The 21,503-nt window shown below is 39.7% G+C and overlaps 11 non-coding genes across 11 annotated transcripts; all 11 read left to right on the top strand.

Annotated features, from left to right (window-relative positions):
- Window positions 1-910: 910 nt before the first annotated feature.
- trnan-guu lies at window positions 911-985 on the top strand. Its single transcript has one exon. It is a non-coding gene; the product is annotated as a tRNA-Asn (tRNA).
- Window positions 986-2,081: 1,096 nt separating this feature from the next.
- trnat-agu lies at window positions 2,082-2,155 on the top strand. The gene has a single exon. It is a non-coding gene; the product is annotated as a tRNA-Thr (tRNA).
- A 1,284-nt stretch (window positions 2,156-3,439) lies between these two features.
- trnat-agu lies at window positions 3,440-3,513 on the top strand. Its single transcript has one exon. It is a non-coding gene; the product is annotated as a tRNA-Thr (tRNA).
- A 3,995-nt stretch (window positions 3,514-7,508) lies between these two features.
- trnat-agu lies at window positions 7,509-7,582 on the top strand. The gene has a single exon. It is a non-coding gene; the product is annotated as a tRNA-Thr (tRNA).
- A 1,278-nt stretch (window positions 7,583-8,860) lies between these two features.
- Window positions 8,861-8,934, top strand: trnat-agu. Its single transcript has one exon. It is a non-coding gene; the product is annotated as a tRNA-Thr (tRNA).
- An 866-nt stretch (window positions 8,935-9,800) lies between these two features.
- trnat-agu lies at window positions 9,801-9,874 on the top strand. The gene has a single exon. It is a non-coding gene; the product is annotated as a tRNA-Thr (tRNA).
- Window positions 9,875-11,159: 1,285 nt separating this feature from the next.
- Window positions 11,160-11,233, top strand: trnat-agu. Its single transcript has one exon. It is a non-coding gene; the product is annotated as a tRNA-Thr (tRNA).
- Window positions 11,234-12,514: 1,281 nt separating this feature from the next.
- Window positions 12,515-12,588, top strand: trnat-agu. Its single transcript has one exon. It is a non-coding gene; the product is annotated as a tRNA-Thr (tRNA).
- An 825-nt stretch (window positions 12,589-13,413) lies between these two features.
- Window positions 13,414-13,487, top strand: trnat-agu. Its single transcript has one exon. It is a non-coding gene; the product is annotated as a tRNA-Thr (tRNA).
- A 1,284-nt stretch (window positions 13,488-14,771) lies between these two features.
- Window positions 14,772-14,845, top strand: trnat-agu. The gene has a single exon. It is a non-coding gene; the product is annotated as a tRNA-Thr (tRNA).
- Window positions 14,846-15,652: 807 nt separating this feature from the next.
- On the top strand, window positions 15,653-15,726 carry trnat-agu. Its single transcript has one exon. It is a non-coding gene; the product is annotated as a tRNA-Thr (tRNA).
- The last annotated feature ends 5,777 nt before the right edge of the window (window positions 15,727-21,503 follow it).

Here is a 21,503-nt window from a genome sequence, read left to right as displayed (position 1 = left end):
TCATGCAATATATTTCTCAACAAATATCCTCTAGGAGAGTGCAGAAAAAACATGTTTGATCATTAAACTTATTTGTCCTGCTTGTCAAACAGGACCTTACAGGACTAGTGCCACTTTGTCTCTTCACCTCGCTAGACTCCCAGAGCTTACCCCTTTTTCTCTGTGTGGCTCCAGAAACCTGGAGCAAAGGCGCTGTGGCTTAGTTGGTCAAAGTGCCTGTCTAGTAAACAGGAGATCCTGGGTTCAAATCCCAGCAGTATTTTTATACTTTTTAATAGCGTTACGCCACTTCCTGAGGGTTAAAAATGAGCATAACCTCTCATGCAGTATATGCAGATTCAAGAAAAACTCAACCGAGCAAGAATGTGTCGATGGGTTGTTAAGCATTTCTGCAGCACAATGAAAAGTGTGTAGTTTTGACCTCCTCCTCTGAAGAACGAGGTCTGTTTGAACTCACTTGTCAAACAGGACTAGTGCCACTTTGTCCCTTCACCTCGTTAGAGTCCCAGAGCTTACCTCTTGGGGCTCCAGAGGCCTCAAAGGTGTTGGCTTTTCCCCTACCACATGTTATCGTAGAGTTGAAAAGTCACTCAGTATACTTAGACTTTTTAATAGCATTACGCCACTTCCTGAGGATTAAAAACAAGCATAACCTCACGTGCAGTATATGCAGATTCAAGAAAAACTCAACCGAGCAAGAATGTGTCGATGGGTTGTTAAGCATTTCTGCAGCACACTGAAAAGTGTTTTGTTTTTCCATGTAGTCTTGATAGAAATATACTGGACTGTAGGATTAGTCCCAATGGAGGGGACACATTAATGACATCAAAAGGACATGGTTTTCGTGCATCGTGGAACCGAGATTGAGAGACAAGTACACAACATGTTTTGAATGATCTCGAAAAGGCGCGTCTCTGTGGCGCAATTGGGCCAGCGCACTCGGCTGTTAACCGAGAGGTTGGTGGTTCAAGCCCACCCAGGGACGATGAGAAGTTCTACCTCTGAAGAACGAGCTCCGTTTGAAATTACTTGTCAAACAGGACCTGTGCCGCTTTGTCCCTTCACCTCGTTAGAGTCCCAGAGCTTACCTCTTGGGGCTCCAGAGGCCTCAAAGGTGTTGGCTTTTCCCCTACCACATGTTATCGTAGAGTTGAAAAGTCACTCTTTGCTTTCATTGTCTTTGATTTCACTGAAAAAGGAATGAAAGACATTAACAAGCTGATTTGATTTCATTAAAACGTTGATACAAAACTCTTTAAAGAAAAGTATGAGAAAGGGTGCCGTGGCTTAGATGGTCAAAGGTCCTGTCTAGTAAACAGGAGATCCTGTAGAGACAGAGTAGAGGCACTACCTTAAAATAAACAGTTCTGCATCATGGAATATATATCTCAACTTATTTGTCCTGCTTGTCAAACTTGACCTTTACACTTTGTCTCTTCACCTCACTAGACTCCCAGAGCTTACCCCTTTTTCTCCTTGTGGCTCCAGAGGCCTCAAAGGTGTTGGCTTTTCCCCTACCACATGTTATCGTAGAGTTGAAAAGTCACTCTTTGCTTTCATTGTCTTTGATTTCACTAAACAGGAATGAAAGACGTTAACAAGCTGATTTGATTTCATTAAAACGTTCATACAAAACTCTTTAAAGAAAAGTATGAGAAAGGGTGCCGTGGCTTAGATGGTCAAAGGTCCTGTCTAGTAAACAGAAGATCCTGTAGAGACAGAGTAGAGGCACTACCTTAAAATAAACATTTCTGCATCATGGAATATATATCTCACCTTTTTTGTCCTGCTTGTCAAACTTGACCTTTACACTTTGTCTCTTCACCTCACTAGACTCCCAGAGCTTACCCCTTTTTCTCCTTGTGGCTCCAGAGGCCTCAAAGGTGTTGGCTTTTCCCCTACCACATGTTATCATAGAGTTGAGCGAAAGGGTGCCGTGGCTTAGTTGGTCTAAGTGCCTATCTAATAAACAGGACATCCTGGCTTCAAATCCAAGTGTTACCTACTTAGACTTTTTAATAGCATTACGCCACTTCCTTACCCCTTTTTCTCTGTGTGGCTCCAGAAACCTGGAGCGAAAGGGCGCTGTGGCTTAGTTGGTCAAAGTGCCTGTCTAGTAAACAGGAGATCCTGGGTTCAAATCCCAGCGGTGCCTTTTTATACTTTTTAATAGCGTTACGCCACTTCCTGAGGATTAAAAACGAGCATAACCTCACGTGCAGTATATGCAGATTCAAGAAAAACTCAACCGAGCAAGAATGTGTCGATGGGTTGTTAAGCATTTCTGCAGCACAATGAAAAGTGTGTTGTTTTGACCTCCTCCTCTGAAGAACGAGGTCAGTTTGAAATTACTTGTCAAACAGGACTAGTGCCACTTTGTCCCTTCACCTCGTTAGAGTCGCAGAGCTTACCTCTTGGGGCTCCAGAGGCCTCAAAGGTGTTGGCTTTTCCCCTACCACATGTTATCGTAGAGTTGAAAAGTCACTCTGTTTTTCTTTAATGTGACTTTGCATTCATTGTCTTTGATTTCACTGAAAAAGGAATGAAAGACATTAACAAGCTGATTTGATTTCATTAAAACGTTGATACAAAACTCTTTAAAGAAAAGTATGAGAAAGGGTGCCGTGGCTTAGATGGTCAGAGGTCCTGTCTAGTAAACAGGAGATCCTGTAGAGACAGAGTAGAGGCACTACCTTAAAATAAACAGTTCTGCATCATGGAATATATATCTCAACTTATTTGTCCTGCTTGTCAAACTTGACCTTTACACTTTGTCTCTTCACCTCACTAGACTCCCAGAGCTTACCCCTTTTTCTCCTTGTGGCTCCAGAGGCCTCAAAGGTGTTGGCTTTTCCCCTACCACATGCCATCATAGAGTTGAGCGAAAGGGTGCCGTGGCTTAGTTGGTCTAAGTGCCTATCTAATAAACAGGACATCCTGGCTTCAAATCCAAGTGTTACCTACTTAGACTTTTTAATAGCATTACGCCACTTCCTGAGGATTAAAAACGAGCATAACCTCACGTGCAGTATATGCAGATTCAAGAAAAACTCAACCGAGCAAGAATGTGTCGATGGGTTGTTAAGCATTTCTGCAGCACACTGAAAAGTGTTTTGTTTTTCCATGTAGTCTTGATAGAAATATACTGGACTGTAGGATTAGTCCCAATGGAGGGGACACATTAGCAATAGGTTTCAAACTATTCAAGATAGAGTAGAGGCACTACCTTAAAATAAACATTTCTGCATCATGCAATATATTTCTCAACAAATATCCTCTAGGAGAGTGCAGAAAAAACATGTTTGATCATTAAACTTATTTGTCCTGCTTGTCAAACAGGACCTTACAGGACTAGTGCCACTTTGTCTCTTCACCTCGCTAGACTCCCAGAGCTTACCCCTTTTTCTCTGTGTGGCTCCAGAAACCTGGAGCGAAAAAGGGCGCTGTGGCTTAGTTGGTCAAAGTGCCTGTCTAGTAAACAGGAGATCCTGGGTTCAAATCCCAGCGGTGCCTTTTATACTTTTTAATAGCGTTACGCCACTTCCTGAGGATTAAAAACGAGCATAACCTCACGTGCAGTATATGCAGATTCAAGAAAAACTCAACCGAGCAAGAATGTGTCGATGGGTTGTTAAGCATTTCTGCAGCACAATGAAAAGTGTGTTGTTTTGACCTCCTCCTCTGAAGAACGAGGTCAGTTTGAACTCACTTGTCAAACAGGACTAGTGCCACTTTGTCCCTTCACCTCGTTAGAGTCGCAGAGCTTACCTCTTGGGGCTCCAGAGGCCTCAAAGGTGTTGGCTTTTCCCCTACCACATGTTATCGTAGAGTTGAAAAGTCACTCTGTTTTTCTTTAATGTGACTTTGCATTCATTGTCTTTGATTTCACTGAAAAAGGAATGAAAGACATTAACAAGCTGATTTGATTTCATTAAAACGTTGATACAAAACTCTTTAAAGAAAAGTATGAGAAAGGGTGCCGTGGCTTAGATGGTCAAAGGTCCTGTCTAGTAAACAGGAGATCCTGTAGAGACAGAGTAGAGGCACTACCTTAAAATAAACAGTTCTGCATCATGGAATATATATCTCAACTTATTTGTCCTGCTTGTCAAACTTGACCTTTACACTTTGTCTCTTCACCTCACTAGACTCCCAGAGCTTACCCCTTTTTCTCCTTGTGGCTCCAGAGGCCTCAAAGGTGTTGGCTTTTCCCCTACCACATGCCATCATAGAGTTGAGCGAAAGGGTGCCGTGGCTTAGTTGGTCTAAGTGCCTATCTAATAAACAGGACATCCTGGCTTCAAATCCAAGTGTTACCTACTTAGACTTTTTAATAGCATTACGCCACTTCCTGAGGATTAAAAACGAGCATAACCTCTCATGCAGTATATGCAGATTCAAGAAAAACTCAACCGAGCAAGAATGTGTCGATGGGTTGTTAAGCATTTCTGCAGCACAATGAAAAGTGTGTTGTTTTGACCTCCTCCTCTGAAGAACGAGGTCTGTTTGAACTCACTTGTCAAACAGGACTAGTGCCACTTTGTCCCTTCACCTCGTTAGAGTCCCAGAGCTTACCTCTTGGGGCTCCAGAGGCCTCAAAGGTGTTGGCTTTTCCCCTACCACATGTTATCGTAGAGTTGAAAAGTCACTCAGTATACTTAGACTTTTTAATAGCATTACGCCACTTCCTGAGGATTAAAAACAAGCATAACCTCACGTGCAGTATATGCAGATTCAAGAAAAACTCAACCGAGCAAATGTGTCGTGGGTTGTTAAGATGGGTTGTTAAACAGCATTTCTGCAGCACACTGAAAAGTGTTTTGTTTTTCCATGTAGTCTTGATAGAAATATACTGGACTCCCAGAGGATTAGTCCCAATGGAGGGGACACATTAATGACATCAAAAGGACATGGTTTTTCGTGGCATCGTTGGAAGTGCCCGAGATTGAGGAGACAAGTACACAACATGTTTTGAATGATTACGCCACTTCTGAGGAAAGGCGCGCATCTCTCGTGCAGTATGGGCAGATTCATGGGCCAAAAAACTCTCGGCTGTTAACCGAGAGGTTGGTGGTTAAGCAAGCCCACCCAGGGACGATGAGAAGTTCTACCTCTGAAGAACGAGCTCCGTTTGAAATTACTTGTCAAACAGGACTAGTGCCACTTTGTCCCTTCACCTCGTTAGAGTCCCAGAGCTTACCTCTTGGGGCTCCAGAGGCCTCAAAGGTGTTGGCTTTTCTCTACCACATGTTATCGTAGAGTTGAAAAGTCACTCTGTTTTTCTTTAATGTGACTTTGCATTCATGTCTTTGATTTCACTGAAAAAGGAATGAAAGACATTAACAAGCTGATTTGATTTCATTAAAACGTTGATACAAAACTCTTTAAAGAAAAGTATGAGAAAGGGTGCCGTGGCTTAGATGGTCAAAGGTCCTGTCTAGTAAACAGGAGATCCTGTAGAGACAGAGTAGAGGCACTACCTTAAAATAAACAGTTCTGCATCATGGAATATATATCTCAACTTATTTGTCCTGCTTGTCAAACTTGACCTTTACACTTTGTCTCTTCACCTCACTAGACTCCCAGAGCTTACCCCTTTTTCTCCTTGTGGCTCCAGAGGCCTCAAAGGTGTTGGCTTTTCCCCTACCACATGCCACCACATGTTATCGTGGCTTAGAGTTGACAGGACATCCTGGCTTCAAATCCTGTTACCTACTTAGACTTTTTAATAGCATTGTCTTTGATTTCACTAAAAAGGAATGAAAGACGTTAACAAGCTGATTTGATTTCATTAAAACGTTCATACAAAACTCTTTAAAGAAAAGTATGCTTTTCCCCAGCACATGAGAAAGGGTGCCGTGTCTTTAGATTGTCAAAGGTCCTGTCTAGTAAAGATGGTCAAAGATCCTGTAGAGACAGAGTAGAGGCACTACCTTAAAATAAACATTTCTGCATCATGGAATATATATCTCAACTTATTTGTCCTGCTTGTCAAACTTGACCTTTACACTTTGTCTCTTCACCTCACTAGACTCCCAGAGCTTTACCCTTTTTCTCCTTGTGGCTCCAGAGGCCTCAAAGGTGTTGGCTTTTCCCCTACCACATGTTATCATAGAGTTGAGCGAAAGGGTGCCGTGGCTTAGTTGGTCTAAGTGCCTATCTAATAAACAGGACATCCTGGCTTCAAATCCAAGTGTTACCTACTTAGACTTTTTAATAGCATTACGCCACGCCACTTCCTGAGGATCCAGAAACCGAGCATAACCTCAAAGTGCCTGTCTGCAGTCCTGGGTTATGCAGATTCAAGAAAACTCAACCGAGCGAGCAAGAATGTGTCGATGGGTTGTTAAGCATTTCTGCAGCACAATGAAAAGTGTGTTGTTTTGACCTCCTCCTCTGAAGAACGAGGTCAGTTTGAACTCACTTGTCAAACAGGACTAGTGCCACTTTGTCCCTTCACCTCGTTAGAGTCGCAGAGCTTACCTCTTGGGGCTCCAGAGGCCTCAAAGGTGTTGGCTTTTCCCCTACCACATGTTATCGTAGAGTTGAAAAGTCACTCTGTTTTTCTTTAATGTGACTTTGCATTCATTGTCTTTGATTTCACTGAAAAAGGAATGAAAGACATTAACAAGCTGATTTGATTTCATTAAAACGTTGATACAAAACTCTTTAAAGAAAAGTATGAGAAAGGGTGCCGTGGCTTAGATGGTCAAAGGTCCTGTCTAGTAAACAGGAGATCCTGTAGAGACAGAGTAGAGGCACTACCTTAAAATAAACAGTTCTGCATCATGGAATATATATCTCAACTTATTTGTCCTGCTTGTCAAACTTGACCTTTACACTTTGTCTCTTCACCTCACTAGACTCCCAGAGCTTACCCCTTTTTCTCCTTGTGGCTCCAGAGGCCTCAAAGGTGTTGGCTTTTCCCCTACCACATGCCATCATAGAGTTGAGCGAAAGGGTGCCGTGGCTTAGTTGGTCTAAGTGCCTATCTAATAAACAGGACATCCTGGCTTCAAATCCAAGTGTTACCTACTTAGACTTTTTAATAGCATTACGCCACTTCCTGAGGATTAAAAACGAGCATAACCTCACGTGCAGTATATGCAGATTCAAGAAAAACTCAACCGAGCAAGAATGTGTCGATGGGTTGTTAAGCATTTCTGCAGCACACTGAAAAGTGTTTTGTTTTTCCATGTAGTCTTGATAGAAAGAAATATACTGGACTGTAGGATTAGTCCCAATGGAGGGGACACATTAGCAATAGGTTTCAAACTATTCAAGATAGAGTAGAGGCACTACCTTAAAATAAACATTTCTGCATCATGCAATATATTTCTCAACAAATATCCTCTAGGAGAGTGCAGAAAAAACATGTTTGATCATTAAACTTATTTGTCCTGCTTGTCAAACAGGACCTTACAGGACTAGTGCCACTTTGTCTCTTCACCTCGCTAGACTCCCAGAGCTTACCCCTTTTTCTCTGTGTGGCTAACCTGGAGCGAAAGGGCGCTGTGGCTTAGTTGGTCAAAGTGCCTGTCTAGTAAACAGGAGATCCTGGGTTCAAATCCCAGCGGTGCCTTTTTATACTTTTTAATAGCGTTACGCCACTTCCTGAGGATTAAAAATCGAGCATAACCTCACGTGCAGTATATGCAGATTCAAGAAAAACTCAACCGAGCAAGAATGTGTCGATGGGTTGTTAAGCATTTCTGCAGCACAATGAAAAGTGTGTTGTTTTGACCTCCTCCTCTGAAGAACGAGGTCAGTTTGAACTCACTTGTCAAACAGGACTAGTGCCACTTTGTCCCTTCACCTCGTTAGAGTCGCAGAGCTTACCTCTTGGGGCTCCAGAGGCCTCAAAGGTGTTGGCTTTTCCCCTACCACATGTTATCGTAGAGTTGAAAAGTCACTCTGTTTTTCTTTAATGTGACTTTGCATTCATTGTCTTTGATTTCACTGAAAAAGGAATGAAAGACATTAACAAGCTGATTTGATTTCATTAAAACGTTGATACAAAACTCTTTAAAGAAAAGTATGAGAAAGGGTGCCGTGGCTTAGATGGTCAAAGGTCCTGTCTAGTAAACAGGAGATCCTGTAGAGACAGAGTAGAGGCACTACCTTAAAACAAACAGTGCTGCATCATGGAATATATATCTCAACTTATTTGTCCTGCTTGTCAAACTTGACCTTTACACTTTGTCTCTTCACCTCACTAGACTCCCAGAGCTTACCCCTTTTTCTCCTTGTGGCTCCAGAGGCCTCAAAGGTGTTGGCTTTTCCCCTACCACATGCCATCATAGAGTTGAGCGAAAGGGTGCCGTGGCTTAGTTGGTCTAAGTGCCTATCTAATAAACAGGACATCCTGGCTTCAAATCCAAGTGTTACCTACTTAGACTTTTTAATAGCATTACGCCACTTCCTGAGGATTAAAAACGAGCATAACCTCACGTGCAGTATATGCAGATTCAAGAAAAACTCAACCGAGCAAGAATGTGTCGATGGGTTGTTAAGCATTTCTGCAGCACACTGAAAAGTGTTTTGTTTTTCCATGTAGTCTTGATAGAAATATACTGGACTGTAGGATTAGTCCCAATGGAGGGGACACATTAGCAATAGGTTTCAAACTATTCAAGATAGAGTAGAGGCACTACCTTAAAATAAACATTTCTGCATCATGCAATATATTTCTCAACAAATATCCTCTAGGAGAGTGCAGAAAAAACATGTTTGATCATTAAACTTATTTGTCCTGCTTGTCAAACAGGACCTTACAGGACTAGTGCCACTTTGTCTCTTCACCTCGCTAGACTCCCAGAGCTTACCCCTTTTTCTCTGTGTGGCTAACCTGGGGCGAAAGGGCGCTGTGGCTTAGTTGGTCAAAGTGCCTGTCTAGTAAACAGGAGATCCTGGGTTCAAATCCCAGCGGTGCCTTTTTATACTTTTTAATAGCGTTACGCCACTTCCTGAGGATTAAAAACGAGCATAACCTCACGTGCAGTATATGCAGATTCAAGAAAAACTCAACCGAGCAAGAATGTGTCGATGGGTTGTTAAGCATTTCTGCAGCACAATGAAAAGTGTGTTGTTTTGACCTCCTCCTCTGAAGAACGAGGTCAGTTTGAACTCACTTGTCAAACAGGACTAGTGCCACTTTGTCCCTTCACCTCGTTAGAGTCGCAGAGCTTACCTCTTGGGGCCCAGAGGCCTCAAAGGTGTTGGCTTTTCCCCTACCACATGTTATCGTAGAGTTGAAAAGTCACTCAGTATACTTAGTTCTGACTTTTAATCAAAGCATTACGCCACTTCCTGAGGATTAAACACTGAGCATAACTATCTCACGTGCAAGTATATGCAGATTCAAGAAAAACTCAACCGTGCAGTATAGCAGATTCAAGAAAAATCAACCGAGCAAGAATGTGTCGATGGGTTGTTAAGCATTTCTGCAGCACACTGAAAAGTGTTTTGTTTTTCCATGTAGTCTTGATAGAAATATACTGGACTGTAGGATTAGTCCCAATGGAGGGGACACATTAGCAATAGGTTTCAAACTATTCAAGATAGAGTAGAGGCACTACCTTAAAATAAACATTTCTGCATCATGCAATATATTTCTCAACAAATATCCTCTAGGAGAGTGCAGAAAAAACATGTTTGATCATTAAACTTATTTGTCCTGCTTGTCAAACAGGACCTTACAGGACTAGTGCCACTTTGTCTCTTCACCTCGCTAGACTCCCAGAGCTTACCCCTTTTTCTCTTGTGTGTGGCTTCCCCTACCTGCCATCATAGAGTTGAAGGGCGCTGTGGCTTAGTTGGTCAAAGTGCCTGTCTAGTAAACAGGAGATCCTGGGTTCAAATCCCAGCGGTGCCTTTTTATACTTTTTAATAGCGTTACGCCACTTCCTGAGGATTAAAAACGAGCATAACCTCACGTGCAGTATATGCAGATTCAAGAAAAACTCAACCGAGCAAGAATGTGTCGATGGGTTGTTAAGCATTTCTGCAGCACAATGAAAAGTGTGTTGTTTTGACCTCCTCCTCTGAAGAACGAGGTCAGTTTGAACTCACTTGTCAAACAGGACTAGTGCCACTTTGTCCCTTCACCTCGTTAGAGTCGCAGAGCTTACCTCTTGGGGCTCCAGAGGCCTCAAAGGTGTTGGCTTTTCCCCTACCACATGTTATCGTAGAGTTGAAAAGTCACTCTGTTTTTCTTTAATGTGACTTTGCATTCATTGTCTTTGATTTCACTGAAAAAGGAATGAAAGACATTAACAAGCTGATTTGATTTCATTAAAACGTTGATACAAAACTCTTTAAAGAAAAGTATGAGAAAGGGTGCCGTGGCTTAGATGGTCAAAGGTCCTGTCTAGTAAACAGGAGATCCTGTAGAGACAGAGTAGAGGCACTACCTTAAAACAAACAGTTCTGCATCATGGAATATATATCTCAACTTATTTGTCCTGCTTGTCAAACTTGACCTTTACACTTTGTCTCTTCACCTCACTAGACTCCCAGAGCTTACCCCTTTTTCTCCTTGTGGCTCCAGAGGCCTCAAAGGTGTTGGCTTTTCCCCTACCACATGCCATCATAGAGTTGAGCGAAAGGGTGCCGTGGCTTAGTTGGTCTAAGTGCCTATCTAATAAACAGGACATCCTGGCTTCAAATCCAAGTGTTACCTACTTAGACTTTTTAATAGCATTACGCCACTTCCTGAGGATTAAAAACGAGCATAACCTCACGTGCAGCAGTATATGCAGATTCAAGAAAAACTCAACCGAGCAAGAATGTGTCGATGGGTTGTTAAGCATTTCTGCAGCACACTGAAAAGTGTTTTGTTTTTCCATGTAGTCTTGATAGAAATATACTGGACTGTAGGATTAGTCCCAATGGAGGGGACACATTAGCAATAGGTTTCAAACTATTCAAGATAGAGTAGAGGCACTACCTTAAAATAAACATTTCTGCATCATGCAATATATTTCTCAACAAATATCCTCTAGGAGAGTGCAGAAAAAACATGTTTGATCATTAAACTTATTTGTCCTGCTTGTCAAACAGGACCTTACAGGACTAGTGCCACTTTGTCTCTTCACCTCGCTAGACTCCCAGAGCTTACCCCTTTTTCTCTGTGTGGCTCCAGAAACCTGGAGCGAAAGGGCGCTGTGGCTTAGTTGGTCAAAGTGCCTGTCTAGTAAACAGGAGATCCTGGGTTCAAATCCCAGCGGTGCCTTTTTATACTTTTTAATAGCGTTACGCCACTTCCTGAGGATTAAAAACGAGCATAACCTCACGTGCAGTATATGCAGATTCAAGAAAAACTCAACCGAGCAAGAATGTGTCGATGGGTTGTTAAGCATTTCTGCAGCACAATGAAAAGTGTGTTGTTTTGACCTCCTCCTCTGAAGAACGAGGTCAGTTTGAACTCACTTGTCAAACAGGACTAGTGCCACTTTGTCCCTTCACCTCGTTAGAGTCGCAGAGCTTACCTCTTGGGGCTCCAGAGGCCTCAAAGGTGTTGGCTTTTCCCCTACCACATGTTATCGTAGAGTTGAAAAGTCACTCTGTTTTTCTTTAATGTGACTTTGCATTCATTGTCTTTGATTTCACTGAAAAAGGAATGAAAGACATTAACAAGCTGATTTGATTTCATTAAAACGTTGATACAAAACTCTTTAAAGAAAAGTATGAGAAAGGGTGCCGTGGCTTAGATGGTCAAAGGTCCTGTCTAGTAAACAGGAGATCCTGTAGAGACAGAGTAGAGGCACTACCTTAAAATAAACAGTTCTGCATCATGGAATATATATCTCAACTTATTTGTCCTGCTTGTCAAACTTGACCTTTACACTTTGTCTCTTCACCTCACTAGACTCCCAGAGCTTACCCCTTTTTCTCCTTGTGGCTCCAGAGGCCTCAAAGGTGTTGGCTTTTCCCCTACCACATGCCATCATAGAGTTGAGCGAAAGGGTGCCGTGGCTTAGTTGGTCTAAGTGCCTATCTAATAAACAGGACATCCTGGCTTCAAATCCAAGTGTTACCTACTTAGACTTTTTAATAGCATTACGCCACTTCCTGAGGATTAAAAACGAGCATAACCTCACGTGCAGTATATGCAGATTCAAGAAAAACTCAACCGAGCAAGAATGTGTCGATGGGTTGTTAAGCATTTCTGCAGCACACTGAAAAGTGTTTTGTTTTTCCATGTAGTCTTGATAGAAATATACTGGACTGTAGGATTAGTCCCAATGGAGGGACACATTAGCAATAGGTTTCAAACTATTCAAGATAGAGTAGAGGCACTACCTTAAAATAAACATTTCTGCATCATGCAATATATTTCTCAACAAATATCCTCTAGGAGAGTGCAGAAAAAACATGTTTGATCATTAAACTTATTTGTCCTGCTTGTCAAACAGGACCTTACAGGACTAGTGCCACTTTGTCTCTTCACCTCGCTAGACTCCCAGAGCTTACCCCTTTTTCTCTGTGTGGCTCCAGAAACCTGGAGCGAAAGGGCGCTGTGGCTTAGTTGGTCAAAGTGCCTGTCTAGTAAACAGGAGATCCTGGGTTCAAATCCCAGCGGTGCCTTTTTATACTTTTTAATAGCGTTACGCCACTTCCTGAGGATTAAAAACGAGCATAACCTCACGTGCAGTATATGCAGATTCAAGAAAAACTCAACCGAGCAAGAATGTGTCGATGGGTTGTTAAGCATTTCTGCAGCACAATGAAAAGTGTGTTGTTTTGACCTCCTCCTCTGAAGAACGAGGTCAGTTTGAACTCACTTGTCAAACAGGACTAGTGCCACTTTGTCCCTTCACCTCGTTAGAGTCGCAGAGCTTACCTCTTGGGGCTCCAGAGGCCTCAAAGGTGTTGGCTTTTCCCCTACCACATGTTATCGTAGAGTTGAAAAGTCACTCAGTATACTTAGACTTTTTAATAGCATTACGCCACTTCCTGAGGATTAAAAGCGAGCATAACCTGAGGATTGCAGCATAATCACGTGCAGTATTGCAGATTCAAGAAAAACTCAACCGAGCAAGAATGTGTCGATGGGTTGTTAAGCATTTCTGCAGCACACTGAAAAGTGTTTTGTTTTTCCATGTAGTCTTGATAGAAATATACTGGACTGTAGGATTAGTCCCAATGGAGGGGACACATTAGCAATAGGTTTCAAACTATTCAAGATAGAGTAGAGGCACTACCTTAAAATAAACATTTCTGCATCATGCAATATATTTCTCAACAAATATCCTCTAGGAGAGTGCAGAAAAAACATGTTTGATCATTAAACTTATTTGTCCTGCTTGTCAAACAGGACCTTACAGGACTAGTGCCACTTTGTCTCTTCACCTCGCTAGACTCCCAGAGCTTACCCCTTTTTTCTCTGTGTGGCTAACCTGGAGCGAAAAAGGCGCTGTGGCTTAGTTGGTCAAAGTGCCTGTCTAGTAAACAGGAGATCCTGGGTTCAAATCCCAGCGGTGCCTTTTATACTTTTTAATAGCGTTACGCCACTTCCTGAGGATTAAAAACGAGCATAACCTCACGTGCAGTATATGCAGATTCAAGAAAAACTCAACCGAGCAAGAATGTGTCGATGGGTTGTTAAGCATTTCTGCAGCACAATGAAAAGTGTGTTGTTTTGACCTCCTCCTCTGAAGAACGAGGTCAGTTTGAACTCACTTGTCAAACAGGACTAGTGCCACTTTGTCCCTTCACCTCGTTAGAGTCGCAGAGCTTACCTCTTGGGGCTCCAGAGGCCTCAAAGGTGTTGGCTTTTCCCCTACCACATGTTATCGTAGAGTTGAAAAGTCACTCTGTTTTTCTTTAATGTGACTTTGCATTCATTGTCTTTGATTTCACTGAAAAGGAATGAAAGACATTAACAAGCTGATTTGATTTCATTAAAACGTTGATACAAAACTCTTTAAAGAAAAGTATGAGAAAGGGTGCCGTGGCTTAGATGGTCAAAGGTCCTGTCTAGTAAACAGGAGATCCTGTAGAGACAGAGTAGAGGCACTACCTTAAAATAAACAGTTCTGCATCATGGAATATATATCTCAACTTATTTGTCCTGCTTGTCAAACTTGACCTTTACACTTTGTCTCTTCACCTCACTAGACTCCCAGAGCTTACCCCTTTTTCTCCTTGTGGCTCCAGAGGCCTCAAAGGTGTTGGCTTTTCCCCTACCACATGCCATCATAGAGTTGAGCGAAAGGGTGCCGTGGCTTAGTTGGTCTAAGTGCCTATCTAATAAACAGGACATCCTGGCTTCAAATCCAAGTGTTACCTACTTAGACTTTTTAATAGCATTACGCCACTTCCTGAGGATTAAAAACGAGCATAACCTCACGTGCAGTATATGCAGATTCAAGAAAAACTCAACCGAGCAAGAATGTGTCGATGGGTTGTTAAGCATTTCTGCAGCACAATGAAAAGTGTTTTGTTTTTCCATGTAGTCTTGATAGAAATATACTGGACTGTAGGATTAGTCCCAATGGAGGGGACACATTAGCAATAGGTTTCAAACTATTCAAGATAGAGTAGAGGCACTACCTTAAAATAAACATTTCTGCATCATGCAATATATTTCTCAACAAATATCCTCTAGGAGAGTGCAGAAAAAACATGTTTGATCATTAAACTTATTTGTCCTGCTTGTCAAACAGGACCTTACAGGACTAGTGCCACTTTGTCTCTTCACCTCGCTAGACTCCCAGGGCTTACCCCTTTTTTTTTCTCTGTGTGGCTCCAGAAACCTGGAGCGAAAGGGCGCTGTGGCTTAGTTGGTCAAAGTGCCTGTCTAGTAAACAGGAGATCCTGGGTTCAAATCCCAGCGGTGCCTTTTTATACTTTTTAATAGCGTTACGCCACTTCCTGAGGATTAAAAACGAGCATAACCTCACGTGCAGTATATGCAGATTCAAGAAAAACTCAACCGAGCAAGAATGTGTCGATGGGTTGTTAAGCATTTCTGCAGCACAATGAAAAGTGTGTTGTTTTGACCTCCTCCTCTGAAGAACGAGGTCAGTTTGAACTCACTTGTCAAACAGGACTAGTGCCACTTTGTCCCTTCACCTCGTTAGAGTCGCAGAGCTTACCTCTTGGGGCTCCAGAGGCCTCAAAGGTGTTGGCTTTTCCCCTACCACATGTTATCGTAGAGTTGAAAAGTCACTCAGTATACTTAGACTTTTTAATAGCATTACGCCACTTCCTGAGGATTAAAAACGAGCATAACCTCACGTGCAGTATATGCAGATTCAAGAAAAACTCAACCGAGCAAGAATGTGTCGATGGGTTGTTAAGCATTTCTGCAGCACACTGAAAAGTGTTTTGTTTTTCCATGTAGTCTTGATAGAAATATACTGGACTGTAGGATTAGTCCCAATGGAGGGGACACATTAGCAATAGGTTTCAAACTATTCAAGATAGAGTAGAGGCACTACCTTAAAATAAACATTTCTGCATCATGCAATATATTTCTCAACAAATATCCTCTAGGAGAGTGCAGAAAAAACATGTTTGATCATTAAACTTATTTGTCCTGCTTGTCAAACAGGACCTTACAGGACTAGTGCCACTTTGTCTCTTCACCTCGCTAGACTCCCAGAGCTTACCCCTTTTTCTCTGTGTGGCTAACCTGGGGCGAAAGGGCGCTGTGGCTTAGTTGGTCAAAGTGCCTGTCTAGTAAACAGGAGATCCTGGGTTCAAATCCCAGCGGTGCCTTTTTATACTTTTTAATAGCGTTACGCCACTTCCTGAGGATTAAAAACGAGCATAACCTCACGTGCAGTATATGCAGATTCAAGAAAAACTCAACCGAGCAAGAATGTGTCGATGGGTTGTTAAGCATTTCTGCAGCACAATGAAAAGTGTGTTGTTTTGTTTTTTGGGGGCCTTGGAAAAATTTAAAAAAAAGGGGACCTTTGGGGGGTTTCCAAAAAAAAAAAGGTTTTTAAAAAATTTTTTTTTCCCCTTTTTTTTTTTCCCCAAAAAAAACCCCAAAACCCCTTTTTTTTGGGGGCTTGGGCCCTTTTTTTTTCCCTCCCAAACCCCAAAAACCGGAAAGGGGGGGTTGGTTTTTTTTTAATTTGGGGGTTCCCTTTTTTTAATTTTTAAATTTTTAAAATTTCCCCTTTGGGAAAACCCCCAAATTGCAGTTTAAAAAACCAAAAAAAAAAAAGGGGGGGTTTTTTTTTTGGAAAATGGGTTTTTTTTCCCAAAAAAAAAACCCTTTTAAACCCAAAGGGCCACTTTTTTTTTTGGGGGTTTTTTAAAACCTCAAATTTTTTCCCCCCAAAATTTTGGGGAAAAAAAATTTTTCTTTTTTTTTTTTAAAAATTAAAAGGCCCCTTTTTCCCCCCCCAAAAATTCCCCTTTTGGGAAAAGGGGGGTTTTGGGTTTTCCCAAAAAGGGGGTTTTTTTTTTTTTTAAAATTTTTAAAAGGGAAAAAAAACCCTTTTTTAAAATTTAAAAAATAAAGGAGGAAAATTTAAAAATTTTTTTTGGAAAAAAAAATTTTTTTTTTTCCCCCCCGGGAAAAAAGGGTTTGGGGAAAAAAAAAATTTGTTCCCCCTTTTCCCTTAACCCCAAGGTTCCCCCCCCTTGGGGCCCAAAAGGGGGGGGGGTTTTTTTTTTTTTTAAATTTGGGGTTTTTTTTTTTTTTTTCCCCCTTTTTTTTAAAAAAAAAAAAAAAAAATTTTAAAAAAATTTAAAAAAAAGAAAAGTTTGGGGGGGTTTTTTTCCCGAAAAAAATTTTTTTTTTTTAAAAGGGAAAATTTTAACTTTTTTTTCCCCCCCTTTTTCCCCCTTTTCCTTTAAAAGTTTTTTTTCCCGGGCCCAAAGGGGGTTTTTTCCCTTTCCCCTGATCCAAAAAAAGGGGGTTTTTTTTTTTTTAAAAATTTTCCCCCTTTTTTTTTTTTTAAAAAAAAAAGGGAAAACCCCGGGTTTTTTTTAAAAAAAAAAAAAAAATTTTTTTTTAAAAAAAAAAAAGGGTTTTTTCCGGGTTTTAAAAAAAGGGGGGCCCCAAGGGGGCCCAAAAAAAAAAGGAAAAACCCCTTAAAAAAAATTTTTTTTTTAAAAAAAAAAAAAAAATTTTTTTTTTTTTTTCCTTTTAAAAAAATTTTTTTTTTTCCCCCAAACCCCCCCCTTTTTTTTTTTTTTTTTTTGGGGGGGGGGAAAGGGAAAGGGGGGGTTTTGGTTTTTTTAAAAAAAAAAATTTTTCCCAAACCGGGTTTTTTTTTTTTAAAAACCCCCCCTTTAAAAAAAAAACCCCCTTTAAAAAAAAAAACCAACCCGGGGGGGTTGGGGCCCTTTTCAAAAAGGGTTTGTTTTGTTTTCCCCTTTTTAAAAAATTTTTGGCCCGGGGGCCCCCCCAAAAAACCCCCTTTCCCCAAAAACCCCAAAATTTTTTAAAAAAAAAATTTTTTTAAAAAAAACCCCCCGGGTTAAAAAAACCCAAAATTTAAAAAAACCAAAAAAAATTTGGGTTTTAAATTTTAAAAAATTTTTTTTTTTGGCTTGAAAAAAAAAAAAAATTTGGTTTTAAACCCCTTTTTCCCAAAAAATTTTTTTTTTTTTCCCCCCAAAAAAAAAATTTTTAAAAACCCTGTTGGGGAAAAATTTTTTCCCCAAAGGGGTTTTTTTTTTAAAAATTGGGGGGCCCCGGGTTTTTAAATTTTTTTAAAACCCAAATTCCTGGGAAACCCCCCCTTTTTTTTTAAAGGTTAAGAAAACCCCGGGAAAAAAAAAGGGTTAAGATTTTAAAAAAAAAAAAATTTTGGGGGTTTTTTAAAAAAAATTTTTTTTCCCCTTTTCCCAAACCCGGGTTTTTTCCCCTTTCCGGGGCCCAGGGCCCCCTTTTTTCCCTTTTTTGGGGTTTTTTGGGGGGTTTTAAAATTTTTTTCCCCCAAAACCCCCTTTGGGTTTTTTTTAAACCCCAAAAAAAAAAAAAAAAAAAAATGGTTTGGGGGCCCAAACTTTAAAAAAGGGAAAAGGGGTTTTTTTTTTTTTAAAAGGGAAATTTAAAAAAAGCCCCAAAAAAAAAAGGTTTAAAAAAATTTTTTTCCCCCCCTTTTTTTCCTTTTTTTAAAAAACCCCAACCCTTTTTTTTCCAAAAAAATTTTTTTCCCCCAATTTGGGCCCCCCCAAGGTTTTAAAAAGGCCCCCCCAAAACCCCTTTCCCCTTTTTTTTTTTTCCCCCAAAAAAGGGGGGCCCCCTTTTTTAAAAAAAAAAGGGTTTCGGGGAAAAGGGAAAGGGAAAATTTTTTTCCTTTTTTTTTTGGGGGGGGGAAAAAAATTTTTAAAAAAACCCTTTTAAAAAAGGAAAAAAAAAAACCCAAGAAAATTTTTCCCTTTTTTTTGGGGCCCAAAAAAAAGTTTTTTTTTTTGGTTTCCCCCCAAAAAAAACCCCCCCCCCCCTTTTTTCCCCAAAAAAAGGGGGTTTTTTTTCCCCCCTGAAAAAAAACCCCCCCCCGGGGGGGGTTTTTTTTGGCTTTTCCCCCCAAAAAAAACCCCGGGGAAAACCCCAAAAAAAACTTTAAAAAAATTTGGGGGGTTTTAAACCCCCAAAAAAAGGGGTTTTTTTTTTCCCCCCCCGGGTTTTTTGGGTGGGGAAAAACCCCCTTTAAAAGGGTTTTTTTTTTTAAAAAAAATTTTTTCCCAAATTTTTGGGGGAAAAAATTTTCCAAAAAAAACCCTTTCCAAGGAAAAAAAGGCCCCCCAAAAAAAAAAACCCCAAAAAAAATTTTAAAATTTTTGGGGGGAAAAAAAAATTTTTTTTTTTTTTTTTTAAAAAAAAAGGGGGGGGGCCAATTTTTTTTTTTAAAAACCCCTTTTTTTTTTTAAAAAAAAAAGGGGCGGGTTTTTTAAATTTTTTTTCCGGGTTTCCGGGGGCCCCCCCCCCCCTTTTTTTTTTTTTTTTCCCCCCCTGGGTTAAAGGGAAATCCTTTTAAAAAAAAAAACCCCCCCGGGGGTTTTTTTTTAAAAACCCCCCCAAAAAAAAAATTTTTTTTCCCCCTAAAAAAAATTTTTTTTGGGGAAAAACAAAAATTTTTTTTCCCCCCCTTAAAAGGGGGTTTTCCCTTTTCCCAAAGGGCCCTTTTTTTGGGTTTTTAAATTTTTGGGGGAAATCAAAGGTTTTTTTTAAGGGTTTTTAATTTTTGAAAACCCAAAAAAATTTAAAAACCCTTAAAAAAATTTTGGGGAAAAAAAGGCCCAAAAATTTTGGAAAGGGTTGGAAAAGGGCCGGGCCCTTAAAAGGTTTTTTTTTTTTAAAAAAAAAAAATTAAACCCCCAAAAAATTAAAATTTTCCCGGAAAAAAAAAAATTTTTTTTTTTTAAAAATTTTTAAAAATTTTTTTTTTTTTAAAAAAAGGGGGCCCCCCCCCTTTTTTTTTTTCCCTTTGGGGGCCCGGGGCCTTAAAGGGGGTTTTTCCCCCAAAACCCAAAATTGGGAAAACCCCGGGCCTTTTTTTTTTTTAAAACCCCCCAAAAAACCAAATTTACCTCCAAAAATTAAAAACCCCCCAAAAAAAAATTTTTTAAGGGGCAAATTAAAAAATTTTTCCCCCCTTTTAAAAGGGGTTAAGTTTTCCAAACCCAAAAGGTTTTGGGTTTTTTTTTTGAAAACGGCTTTTTGGGCCCAAGGGGGAAAATTTTTTTCCCAAACCCTTTTTAAAAAGGGAAAACCCTTTTTTTTTTTTTTTTTTCCAAAATTTCCTTAAAAGGGAATGAAAAAAAAAATTTTTTTCTTTTTTGTTTAAAAAAAAAAAAAATTTTTTTTAAAAGGCCCCCTTTTAAACCCCCTGTTGGGAAAGAAAGGGCCCCCTTTTTTTTTTTTTTAAAAAAAAAAGGGCCCTTTTCAAAACCTTTCCTTTTTTTTTTCCAACCCCCCTTAATTTTCCCCTCCGGGTTAAAGGGTTTTTTCCCCCAACCCAAAAGGTTGAGGGGGGCCTTTCTTTTTAAAATTTTTTTTCCCCCCGGGAAAAAAATTTTTCCCCCAAAAAACCCCCTTTTTTTTAAAAAAGGTTTCCCCCCTTTGGGCCCCCAAAAAAAAAGGGGGTTTTTCCCGGGTTTTAAGGTTTTCCCACCGAAAATTTTTTTTTTTTTGGAAAAATTTGGGGGTTAAAACCCAATTCCCCAAAAAATTTTTTAAAAAAAAAAAGGCCCAAAATTTTTTTTAAAAATTTTTTTAAAAAAAAAAAAATTTTTTTTTTTTGTTCCTTGTTTAAAAAAAAAAGGGGGGCCCCCCCCTTTTTTCCCTTTTTTTTGGGGGCCCCCCCCTTTTTTTGGGGGAAAAAAAAAAATTTTGGGGGAAAAAACCCATTTTTTTTTTTTTCCCCAAAAAAAAATTTTTTTTCCCCCCCCTTAACCCCAAAAAAACCCCCCGGGTTTGGGGGGTTTTTTTGGGTTTTTTTTTTTAAAAAAAGGGGGGGTTCAAACCCCCCTTTTTTTTTTTTTTGGGTTGGGGGGGGAAAAAAGGGGCCCCCCACCTTTTTGGGGGAAAAAAAAAAAAAAAATTTTTTTCCCCCTTTTCCCCAAAAAAAAGGGGGTTTTAAAATTTTAAAAAAACCCCAAAAAAATTTGGGGGTTTTTTTTTTGGGAAAATTTTTTTTTTTTGGGGAAAAACCCAAAAGGTTTTTTTTTAAAATTTAAAAGGAGTTAAAACCCCTTTTTTTAAAATTTTTTTTTTTTTTTCCAAAAAAATTTGGGAAAAAAAAATTTTTTTTTAAATTTTTTAAAAACCCCTTTTTTGGGAAAAAAAGGGGGTCCCAAGGGCCCCCTTTTTTTGGGGAAGGGGGGGGGGGCCAAAAATTTGTTTAAAAAAACCCTTTAAATTTGGGTCCCTTTTTCCTTTTTTTTTTTTTAAAGGAAAAAAAACCCCCCCTTTTTTTTTAAAAAAAGAAGGGGGGTTTTTTTTTTTTTTCCCCTTAAAAGGGGTTTTGGGAAACCCCCTTTTTTTCCCTTTTTTAAACCCCCCAAAAAAAACCCCCTTAGAAAAAATTTTTTTAAAAAAAAATTTTTTCCCAAAATTTTTTTTTTTTTTTCCCCCCCCTTTTCCCCTAAAATTTTTTTTTTGTAAAATTTTAAAAAAATTAAAGGGGTTTTAGGGGTTTTTAAAAAAGGGTTTTAAACTTTCCAAAAAAAAGGGGAAAAAAAAAATTTTTTTTTTTTCCCAAAAATTTTCCCCCCTTTTTGGGAAAACCCTTTTTTTTTAAACCTTAAAGGGTTTTTTTAAACCCCCCGGGGGGGCCGGGATTTGGTCTTTCCCCTTCCTAAAAAGGGGCTTCCCCCTTTTTTTCCAAAAACCCAAAATTTTTTTTTAAAAACCCCTTTGGGAGGGGAAAACCCAAATCCTTTTTAAAATTTTTAAAAAAAAAAAGGTTAAAAGGGGAAAAATTTTAAACCAATTAAAAAACCAAAAAAAAGGCGGGGGAAAAGGGGGAAAAAAAAAAAAATTGGGGCCCCCCCTTTTTTTTTTTTTTTTAAAAGGAAAAAATTTT

Source organism: Siniperca chuatsi, linkage group LG20, assembly GCF_020085105.1.
Source record: "Siniperca chuatsi isolate FFG_IHB_CAS linkage group LG20, ASM2008510v1, whole genome shotgun sequence".
Taxonomy (NCBI): domain Eukaryota; kingdom Metazoa; phylum Chordata; class Actinopteri; order Centrarchiformes; family Sinipercidae; genus Siniperca; species Siniperca chuatsi.
Note: the sequence above shows the minus strand (reverse complement) of the source record. Positions and strands in the feature narration are given on the sequence as shown.